The sequence below is a fragment of the Equus asinus genome, chromosome 4 (assembly GCF_041296235.1).
Source record: "Equus asinus isolate D_3611 breed Donkey chromosome 4, EquAss-T2T_v2, whole genome shotgun sequence".
NCBI classification, from domain to species: Eukaryota; Metazoa; Chordata; class Mammalia; order Perissodactyla; family Equidae; genus Equus; species Equus asinus.
In genome coordinates, this window is record NC_091793.1 from 65,459,126 (window position 1) to 65,470,353 (window position 11,228).

Genomic DNA, 11,228 nt, shown 5'->3' on the forward strand with positions numbered 1-11,228 from the left:
TGTTCCTCGTAAAAATGCTTTATAAGTGCATCCCTATCTGCAGTTCACACGTTTTGAATCCATTCCTATCAAATGTGATACTCACAAGATCGTTATATACAGTTGGCCTTTAATTACTGTGCAGTGGGAAATATAGTATATTTGTAAATGACATTAGAAAAAAACAAGTTTAGAGTAGAGACATAATTTAATTAAATATTATGTAGTCTGATTTCAGATCTAACAATGAGAAAAAGCTAAGTAAATGAATGAAATTTGTTGTATAATCCCTCCTAACTGCCCTCTCTTTATCCAACTGGCCTGCTCTGGTCCAAGTTCTAACTTTTAGTTAGAAGCACTTTTCTAAATTGCAAATCATATTACTCTGCTGTTCTGTTTAAAATCTTTAAATGACTCCCCATCACCTGCAGGGGAATGATCGTGAGCAGGCTACTTAAACTCTCTCTAACTAGTTCAGGATTACGTAGCAAATAAAGTGATTGAGTCAGGAGTAAATCCCATACCATCAGACTCCTGCTCTATCTTTCAACCACTAAGTTGTAATGATTTTCTAAAACAGGCATCAGTAAACTATGTTCTGAGACCCAGATCCAGCCTGTTGCTTATTTTCATATAGCCTGCAAGCAAACAAAGGTGTCTACATTTTTAAATAATTGAAAAAACGTCAAAAGAAAAATAGAATTTCATAACATATGGAAAGTGCATGAAATTTAAATGTCGGTGTTCCTGAAAAATGTTTTGTTGGAACACGGCCACGCCCCTGTGTTCATGTAACTCCCATGGCTGCATTCAGACAAGAACAGAGTAGTCACAACAGAGGCTGCTTGGCCTGCAAAGCTTAAAATATTTACTATCTGGCTTTTTATGGAAAAAATATACCAACATCTAAATTAAAGACTGATGTTAGGAAAGAGGGACATATAAAGGTAGAGAAGTAAGCAGAGTCAAGTTATAAAAGGTCAAATTGCTTCATCAAGAAATTTGGACTTATGATAAATCTGGGCTTTAAGCATCCAAATATATTCTTTTACAAATAGAATTGTATAAAATATATGGGTAGATGTATATCATAATGTTGTATGTTACAGTTAAACATGTCTGAAATATGTATGTAACATCCCTTGGGTGCACTTTGCTGTTTTTTACCTTTTGCCTTCAAAGCACTATTCTTTCTTTCTGAAAACTTCTCCTTTAGTGTCTCATTAACACTGACTTCTTTGTTCAAAATTCATTTTAACCATGGCCTCTTCTAGGAAGATGTTCCTGACCTCCTCCCTCCCTTACTGTCAGATGCCCCTTTTCTGTGCTCTCATGGGTTATGCTTCTTTGTATGATGGACATTTTTAGATTGTTTTGTCATGATTGATTTTTGTAACTGAGCTCTTGAAAGCCTGGGATTCTTTGTTATTTATCTTTTTATCCTTTGTACCTAAGAAATTGTACAACATGTAATAGACCCTTACTAATATAAGTTTATGAATTAATATTCAAGAAATGACACATACATCTTTGACCCTGTTTGATCCTGGTTTTACTCAGAGGCAAAGACTGAGATCCTTTTTTGACAAAAGTCCTGAGATGTCAGAAAGCCTTAGTGACCTGTTGGCACCTTTGGAAAAACTAGGAGCCTCTTGGGAGACTTACATAGGTAATCTTCATAAGGGACATGGGCCTTGTTTAAATTAAAGTGCTTGTACACATGATGGGGAAAAAAAGTTTGTTAGTCATAATGAATGTCCTCTACTCATTCACTCTTCTCTCCTAAGACTAGAAAGATTTAAAAAAAATGCAGTTACCAAAAGCTACCATATAGGTGGGAAACAAATGCCCAGAAGAGTGTTTGGGGTAACATGGGCGCCCAATGTGTATGTGGCAAATAGACTTTTTGATGACTAGACCAGTAAATCTTAATAAGGCCTACTGTAGAGGTGTCAGAGTATTGTGGAAGTTCATGCACAGAGTTAGGGCATATTCGTGGACCTCAATGTAGCTTTGTTATTCTAAAGAAAAAAATAGTAAGATTATTATTCTTAATATATCTGACTGCTTCCTTGGAACCAGGCATTGTCCTAATGTTTTATACGCACTTCTTTAACTGTCGCAACAATCCTATGAGGCAGGTACACACTGTGGATGATTTCTCATAATTCATGGTACACATACTGCCTTTTCTAGGTGTCTTTCTGGCTCTGTCTCCAAAACCAAGTGCTTAATCTGTGCATCTGACACCCAGACTCCTAACAGACATCTTTTATTTCATTTAAATATGATCCTCTAGGTCTGCCTGTATTGGGCCAAGCGCTTCATGCAGAGCCTCTTCATAAACTTTTGCTCATCTAAAGATTAGCTAGAGAGGTCCCTATTGAAGACATCAATTAATATGTTCTTTTACTTACCCATTTGTTCACTCACTTACCATATATCTAGCTCTTGCATGGCAGACACTGTGAATTCAGAAGTAAAAACTATGGTCCCTGACAGCCATGGTCCTCCTAAGCTCATGGGCAGTCAATCTGATGATAAGGCCCTGATTGAAGCATCATAGATCACTGGTCACAGGAGAACCTGTGTCTAGACCAGCCTGGAGGGGCCAGAAGCAACAGAATCTAAGTAGAAAAGCCACAGAGGAAATGAAGTGTGCTGGGAAGAGTGTTCTGAATAGGGACAACAGGCCAAGCAGAAGCACAGAGGCATGAGCCAGCATAACACTTTCAGAAAGTCCTGGTCATCTATTGGCCTGGAGTGAGAAAAAACGGCAGTGGGGCAGAGAATGATATAAGTGGGAGTGGTGATAGATGGCGCCAGGCTGATGGATAGACTTGAGTGTCACAGCAAGGAAGCTGACAAGTGGAGAGAGAGTGTGCGACGGGGATGGCACAAACATGGTCCCGGGATCATGGTATTCTGAGGAAGACAATCGTCTCCTATAATTTTGTATTTTGCTGCCCTGGTAAACAGTCAGGGTTATATTCCCTGAGGGGTGTAAGAGTTCTCTCTGACATGGTAGGTGGTAGAAAAGCATGACCAAAGGTGCTATGAGGTTCTAGAAATGGAATTGGAAATGTGAGTCATTATTCCGAGATTCGGTAAGTTGTTTACTTAAAAGAATATATTGTTTCACTGCAAAGTTCTTTTTTAATTGTGCATGTATGTGTGTGTGTGCAAACTTGCTACCAGTTTTGTACAGTTTTCTACTTTTTCTCTTTTTCTCATCTTGTATATCACTATAAATTGAGACGATATTTCAAATTTTGGAAGGAAGATAGGTAGACAGAGGATAAAAGGAAAATTAAAGGATACTCTATCTTGTAAGCATGTGTTTCCATATACTGAATTGTTAAGAAACGATAACTCATTTTAGTTAATCTAAGCAAAATGCTCTCCTTTGTAACAATTTGCTATATTTTTAAATGAAAAAGAGAGCATTCTTATGAATAAATGAAGGAACGAATCTTTTGTTTTTAAAGATAAGCACCTGCACTAACATCTGTTGCCAATCTCCTTTTATTTTTCCTTCTGCTTCTCCCCAAAGCCCCCCAGTACATAGCTGTATATTCTAGTTGTGAGTGACTCTGGTTGTGTTATGTGGGACGCCACCTTAGCATGGCCTGATGAGTGGTGCCATGTCCATGCCCAGGATCCAAACCAGCGAAACCCCGGGCCGCTGAGGCCAAGTGTGCAAACTGAACCACTCAGCCATGGGGCCGGCCCCAATGAATGAATCTTTTAAAAATATGCTTCTGTATTTGTTTCACTGTGGAGTGCCCTGTAAAGACCTGCAAATAAGAAGGGAGTGCAATAGACAAGGTTTTCCAACTTCAACTTGTTGGAAAACTAAAGTGGAGAGTTATTTAAGAGAACATATTTTACTATGTCATTTAACTTTTATAACAAACTTTCAAGGTAGATCTTACATCTATTTCATATATTGAGTAACTGAGGGAGGCCAGAGAATTTAAATATGCCGCACAAGGTCAAGTGAATGTCTAACTCTGAAGTCCAGGCTATCCCTGTGTTATCCAACAGGCACAAAAATTGGTTTTAGGCAGAGATACCCTGCTTTTCACAGCCATAGCTTGAATGCAAATACCCTAACATGAGGGATTTTTTGAGACAGAGAAAAAGGTTCTATTTAATGCTAGAAATAAATCTTCAGCTATCAGAGTATCCTTCTGTGTATAAAAGATCACCACCTGCCCCCTGCACATGGATTATCAGTACCAGCATCATTGTATGAAAACTGTATGGACTTGAAGCCTGTTTAAGAAGCGGCTTATTAACCCGAGCACTGTTTTAAAGTGAACTTCAGCAATATTTTCAACGCTCCCTATATATAAGATCATATCATCTTAAAGCCAGAGAAGACCTCTGAGGTCATCTGTTCCTAAGCCTGTCACTTTTTATGTAGAATACTTATAGAAATATTGTAGAATATTTGATACTAATCTATTTGGTAAAAATACTGACTAACAATTTGGTAAGTCTTTTCTGAATAGCATTTATAATGGTACTACATGCCCAGATTGACGCTAATATCTTTATAATAGAGACAAAGACCCTGAAGCTGGGAGACATGTGTGGCTTTCTCAGGGTTACATATCTAGTGTAGTGATGGGACTAGTATTTGAACTGACTTTGTTTGGCTCTAATTTCTGCATCACTTCTACCTCTCCTGAGGTTACCCACTCATCCGAGTAGAATGAGACCGGAACACAGAGCCAGGTCCTCCAGTAAAGGGCTCCTTCTTCTGCGTCAGCTGGCTGATGACCATCCCAGCTACTGAGACTGCCCCAGGATGGGGCAGGAGAGATGAGCAGGAGCAGGGAAAGACGCACGTAAAGAATAGTTCTGGTTTATTGTAATTATGGTTTCCTTCTTTGTAGAAGGCTGTAGCAAATTTTGTCCCTGGTGAAATTCCCCAGGCGCCAAGTGCACAGAGCTGTACTGGTCTCCAACTGCAAGTTCTGCGTTCAGCTTCTCCAGTGATTTATCCCACGACCTTGATCAAACCGCTAAGCCTTTCTTTATCTCAGTTTCTCCATCCAAAATGTGATTATAAATAATACATGCCCCCTAGCTACTTCACGGGGGTCACAGAGGCATTAATAATGTAATTATTTCTAAAGTACTTTGAAATCCTTGAGTGAAATATGATATTAAAAATATCACTGCACTCAAAATATTCCCTGACAGGCAGACTTAAATGAGAAAACTATTGCTCTCTGAGTGAAAAATATGTCTGATGGGGTACATAATTTTCCTTGAGAAAAATGCTTTTCATACAAGGGTCTCAAAACCTCATTAGTTTTGCTTAAGGTGCTGAGACTGTGGTGCGTAGTCCATGGGCAAGAGGAATGAGTAGGCTGTGTCCTTTTCTCTGCACTTTTACAGCTTTACTAAAACTGGAAGAGGGGGAATGAGATTACAGGAGCCCCCAAACCAGAGGCACCAGATAAAATACAGAACACACAGCTACATTTGAGTTCCAAATGAACAAAAATATATTTTATGTAAGTATATCCCAAGTAGTGCATGGAGCATACTTATACTAAAATAATTCATTATTTATGTGAAAATCATATTGTGTGCTTCTTATTTTTATTTGATAAACCTGACAATCCTACCTTAAATCCTACTACTTTAACGAACTTGATTATTTGTCAGTCCTAATTGGTGAAAACTTTCTGTGGAATGATGGTAAAGATGAACTGTTTTATTAGTTTCAGATATTATAAAAATTAAACAAATTATATCAGCTGTCTTACCAAGTTCCAGTTCCTCAAAGGCAAATACTATGTTTAATTGTTCTTTATATTTTCTGGATTCAGTGTGGTTTTCATAGCATTGTAAGCATTAGGTAAATTTTGTTGAATAAATGAACAGCAAATGGCAAAGTGAACGAACAGCTTGAATTAAAATGAAGGAATTTAAGGCACTTTGAGAACTTATTTAAAAAATATATTTGGGATATAATCAGTTACCATAATAATTCTATATTGTAGGTTCTTCTAAGGTGACTAAATTAGTTTATTAACTTTCTTTCCTTACAAGTTTTATTAAATTCAACAAATATTGATTGAAGGCTTTTATATGTGTAAAGTGCTTATCTTAGTGCTGGGCTGTATTATTTTTACTCATCAAGTTATTTGTTATTAATTCTGAAGCAAATTCTACCTTCTTCAATTATAGAAATAATCATATTATAATAACTGCTTACTTGTAATTCATTGCAGAGTGAGCGTATCCTAAACAAAAGCAGGAGTGACGAGAATGGAGAATATGGAAAGATTTTGAAAAACTACTTTTTCCGGGCTTAGTGGGATATAACTGACCAAAATTGTACGTATTTACTATGTAAAAAATGATGCTTTGATATGCATATACGTTGTGAATTTATTACCATAATCAACCTGATTAAAATATCTTTGACTTCACATAGTTATCATTTTTGTGTGTGTTGTGAGAACATTTAAGCTCTACTCTGTTATCAAACATCAAGCATACAATACAATGTTATTAAACTATGATCATCATGCTGTACATTAGATCTCCAGAATTTATTCATCTTGCATAACTGAAACTTTGTATCTTTGACCAACATCTCCTATTTCCTCTACCCACAATCCCTGGCGACAACCATTCTACTCTCTTCTTATTTATTATTATTATTATTTGTGTGTGTGTGTGTGTAAGGAAGATTGGCCCTGAACTAACATCTGTTGCCAATCTTCCTCTTTTCTTTTTCCCTTCCAAAGCCCCAGTACAAAATTTTATATCCTACTTGTAACTCATTCTAATTCTTCTACGTGGGATGCTACTACAGCACTGCCTGATGAGCCGTGTGTAGGTCCATGCCCAAGATCTGAACTGGCAAACCCCAGGCCACCAAAGCAGAGCATGCAAACTTAACCACTCTGCCACAGGGCCAGCCCCTACTCTTTTCGTGGAAATCGAGTTTTTTAAATTCTGCATATTAGTGAGATCATGAAGGTAATTTTTTCTGTGCTTGGCTGTTTCATTTAGCATAATGTCTTCAAGGTTCATGTCTTGGCTATTGTGAATAACGTTGCAATGAACACCTGCGGATATTTCTTCAAGATACTGATTTAATTTCCTTTGGATATATATCCACAAGTGGGATTGCTGGATCATAAGAGTCCTATTTTTAATTTTGCGAGGAACCTCTATACTGTCATTCATAATGGCTGTACCAATTTACATTCCCACCAACAGTGGACAAGGATTCCCTTTTCTCCATATCCTTGTCAATAGTTATCTTTTATCTATTATCTTTTTGTTAATAGCCAATTTAAAACGTGTGAGGTGATATCTTATTGTGGTTTTGATTTGCACATCCCTGATGATTAGTGATGCTGAGGATTTTTTCACATGTCTGTTGTCCATTTGTATGTCTTCTTTTCGGAAATGCATACTCAGGTCCCTTGCCTATTTTTAAATTGGGTTATTTACTTATTCATTTTTATGAGGAAGATTGTCCCTAAGCTAAATCTGTTGCCAATTGTCCTCTTTTTGCTTGAGGAAGATTGTCCCTGAGATAACATCTCTGCCAGTCTTCCTCTATTTTGTATGTGGGATGCCTCCACAGCATGGCTTGCTGAGTGGTGTATAGGTCCATGCCTGGGATCCAAATCTGTGAAACCCTGGCTGCTGAAGCAGAGCTCATGAATTTAACCATCATACCACCAGGGCAGCCTCTGTTTAAATTGTTTGTTTTTTTTTTATTGCTATTGAGTAGTATGAGTTCCTTATATATTTTGGATATTAACCTCTTATCAGATGTATGGTTTGCAAATATTTTCTCCCATTCTATAGGTCTTCTGTTCCTTCTGTTCCTGGTTTCCTTTGTTGTGCAGAAAATTTTTAGTTTGATGGAATCCCATTCATCTACTTTACTTTTGTTGCCTGCACTTTTGGAGTCATATCCATAAAATCATTGTCCAGACCAATGTCAAGAAGCTTTTGCCCTATGTTTTATTCTAATAGTTTTCAGTGTACAAATATTTCACCACATTGCTTAAATTTTTTCCTAAGTATTTTAGTGTTTTTGATGCTATTGTAAATGGTATTATTTTCTAAATTTCTTTTTCATATACTTTCTTGTTAGATACTTTCTTGAAACTGATTTTTGCAGGTTGATTCTATATCCTACGACTCTACTGAAATTGTTTATTAGTGCTAACAATTTTTTGAAAGAGTCTTTAGGATTTTCTTATATATGATTTGATCATATATATATATGTCATACCATCCACAACAGGGACAATTTCACTCCTTTCCAGTTTGAATGCCTTTATTTCTTTTTCTTGACTAATAGCTCTGGCTGGGGCATGAGCATCCTTGTCTTGTTCCTGATCTTAGAGGAAAAGCTTTGAGCTTTTCACCTTTGACTATGATGTTAGTTGTGGGCTTGTCATATTTGGTCTTTATTATGTTGAGGTATATTTCTTCTATACCTAATTTATTGAGGGTTTTTATCATGAAAGAGTGTTGAATTTTGCCAGAATTTTTCCTGCATCTATTGAGATGGCCATGTGCTTTTTATCTTTCATTCTGTTAATGTAGTGTATCATATTTATTGATTTGTGTGTGTAAACCATTTTTGCATTTCAGGGATAAATCTCACTTGATCACAGTGGATGATCCTTTTCATGTGTGGTTGAATTCAGTTTGCTAGTATTTTGTTGAGGATTTTTGCATCTATATTCATCAGGGATATGAAATGCAGTTTTCTTTTCTCGTGTCCTTGTCTGGCTTTGGTATGAAGATAATTCTGGCTTCATAAAATAATTTGAGAGTATTCCCTGATCTGCATTTTTTAGAAGAAATTGAGAAGGATTGGTGTTAATTCTTTTTTTAAATGTTTGGTAGAATTCACTAATGAAGCCATCTAGTCCTGGACTTTTGTTTTATGAGAGGGTTTTGATTACAGATTTAATTTCCTTACTAGTAATCAGTCTGTTCAGATTTTCATGATTCAGTCTTCATTTGTTGTTAGTGTCATTGAGTCAATTCCAACTCCTGGTGATCCTGTGTATAGCATACCAGAACCCTGTCTTTTTCCACCATCCTGTCATCTTCCAGTGCTGTAGCAGACACTGCTCCACTGCTGTTAATGGGGTTTTCATGGCCAATTTTTTGGAATAGGATGGCCAAGTCCTTCTTTCTAGTCTATCTTACTCTTGGAGCTCTGCTGAAACCTGTCTGCCATGGGTGATCCTGCTAGTATTTGAAATACCAGTGGCATAGCTTTCAGCATCACAGCAATACCCTCACTACAGGGTGTAACCAACAGACAGGTGGTATGCTTATCAGGAAAAGAAACCTGGACTGTGACAGTGAGAGTGTCAGATCTTAACCACTAGACCATGAGGGCTGCCTCAGTCTTGGTAGGTTGTATGTTTCAAGGAATGTATCCATTTCTTCTAGCTTTCCAAATTTGTTGGCATATAATTATTCACAATAGTCTCTTATCATCCTTTGTATTTCTGTGGTATCAGTTGTGATGTTTCTTTTTACAGTTATAATTTTATTTCAGTCTTCTCTCTTTTTTCCTTAATTTGTCTAGCTAAAAGTTTGCTAATTTCTTTACCTGTTCAAAAAATTGGAGGAGTGACATAAGCATCATGGCAGAGTGAGCTCTTCCCTTGGATTCTCTCCTCTAAGATACAACCAAAAGGAGATTCATACACCAACAGAGGAGATACATATATATCACAAAAGACATTTGGGAGACCCATGCAGCCATATGCCTGAAGGTGGTGGTGGGGCTGGATCCTACAGAGAAAGTGGAAGCTGATCCAAAAGAGCTCCATGGAGAGAGATGGGCCATGGTGGCAGGAAGGGTGCAGGTGAGAATGGTGCCCCATCTCTGCCTGTACTCCAGCCGCAAAATCACCCAGAGCACAGTGTGGTGAGCCAGGGTAGTGGCAATGGGGAAAGGGCACAGGAACTCCAGCCCCAGTTCTCCCAGAGCAAGGAGCAGAGAGCTTGGTGGTGGTGGCAGGAAAAGTGTGCAGCCCCACAGTCATCTGGAGCTCAGTGCAGAGAGACTGGAAGCTGTGGTGGGGAAAGGGCACAGCCAAGAGAGGCACCCTGCCCCTGCCCGGTACTCCAGCCCCAGAGTTTTCCGGAACTTGGTGCAGAGAGTGTGGTAGCCACAGAGGGGAAAGGGTACACCCAAGAGAGGCACCCAGCCCCTGGTAGGTAATCCTGCCCCAGAGTCATCCAAAGCTCAGTGTGGAGAGAGAGGCAGCCATGGAAGGGAATGAGTGCAGATAAGAGAGGCACCTCGTGCCTGTCTGGTACTCCAACCCCAGAATTGTCTGGAGCATGGTGCAGAGAATGTGGCAGCAGTGGCAGAGAAAGGGAAAGTGCACAGTTCTGCAATCACCCAGAGCTCCATTCAGAGGGACAAGACCTGGTGCTCCAGATCTGCCATCAATCAATCACTCAGAGAGAAAAGCAGACAGTGGCTGTAGCCCCTGCTCCTTTCTGGCCCAGACTACATAGTGCCTGATCCCTATCCTGTGGTGGTACATGGCAGCTGCACCCTGATAAGAACACCAAGAAGAAGCAAAAATCTACCCCATCAAGGAGTATGAGTAGGCATATTAAAACTCCAAACCAGAAGGAAAGTGACAAGTACCCAGAAAACAACCCTGAGGGAATAGAAATCCATAACCTAAATGACAAAGAATTCAAAACAGCTATCGTAAAAAAACTCAATGAGTTACAAGAAAACACAGAAAAACGAATTAATGAATCCAGGAGCTTCTTCACAAAGGAGATTGAAACCATAAAGAACCAATCAGAATTGTTAGAGATGAAAACCAGAATGGATGAAATAAAGAAAAATCTGGATTCCCTAAACAACAGAGCTGATAATATGGAGGAGAGAATCAGCCAGTTAGAGGATAGCACTACAGAAATGCTTCAGAGGGAGTAGAAAAGAGAACTAAGACTAAAAAGAAATGAGGATGCTCTTAGAGAAATATCTACTCAATCAGGAAATGCAGCATAGGTATTCCAGAGGGGAAAAGAAGGAGAATGGAGCAGAAAGGTTGTTCGAAGAAATAATTTCTGAGAATTTACCAAATCTGGGGAGAGAGCTGGAAATTTATGTGAAAGAGGCCTCCAGATATCCTAACTTTTTCAATATAAAAAGACCCCCTGCAAGGCATGTAGTAGTGAAGCTGGCAAAAGTCAGG

At 38.5% G+C, this 11,228-nt stretch overlaps 1 long non-coding RNA gene across 2 annotated transcripts in view; it reads left to right on the top strand.

Annotated features, from left to right (window-relative positions):
• LOC139045077 (uncharacterized) overlaps window positions 1–6,538 on the top strand; it is an 88,195-nt gene extending 81,657 nt beyond the window's left edge. The window contains exons 4-5 of one of the 2 annotated variants that reach the window (XR_011502744.1): window positions 5,392–5,510; window positions 6,234–6,538. This is a non-coding gene — a long non-coding RNA (uncharacterized lncRNA). The remainder of the gene's footprint in view (window positions 1–5,391; window positions 5,511–6,233) is intronic. The other variant, XR_011502743.1, reaches the window with a different exon arrangement.
• Window positions 6,539–11,228: the final 4,690 nt, after the last annotated feature.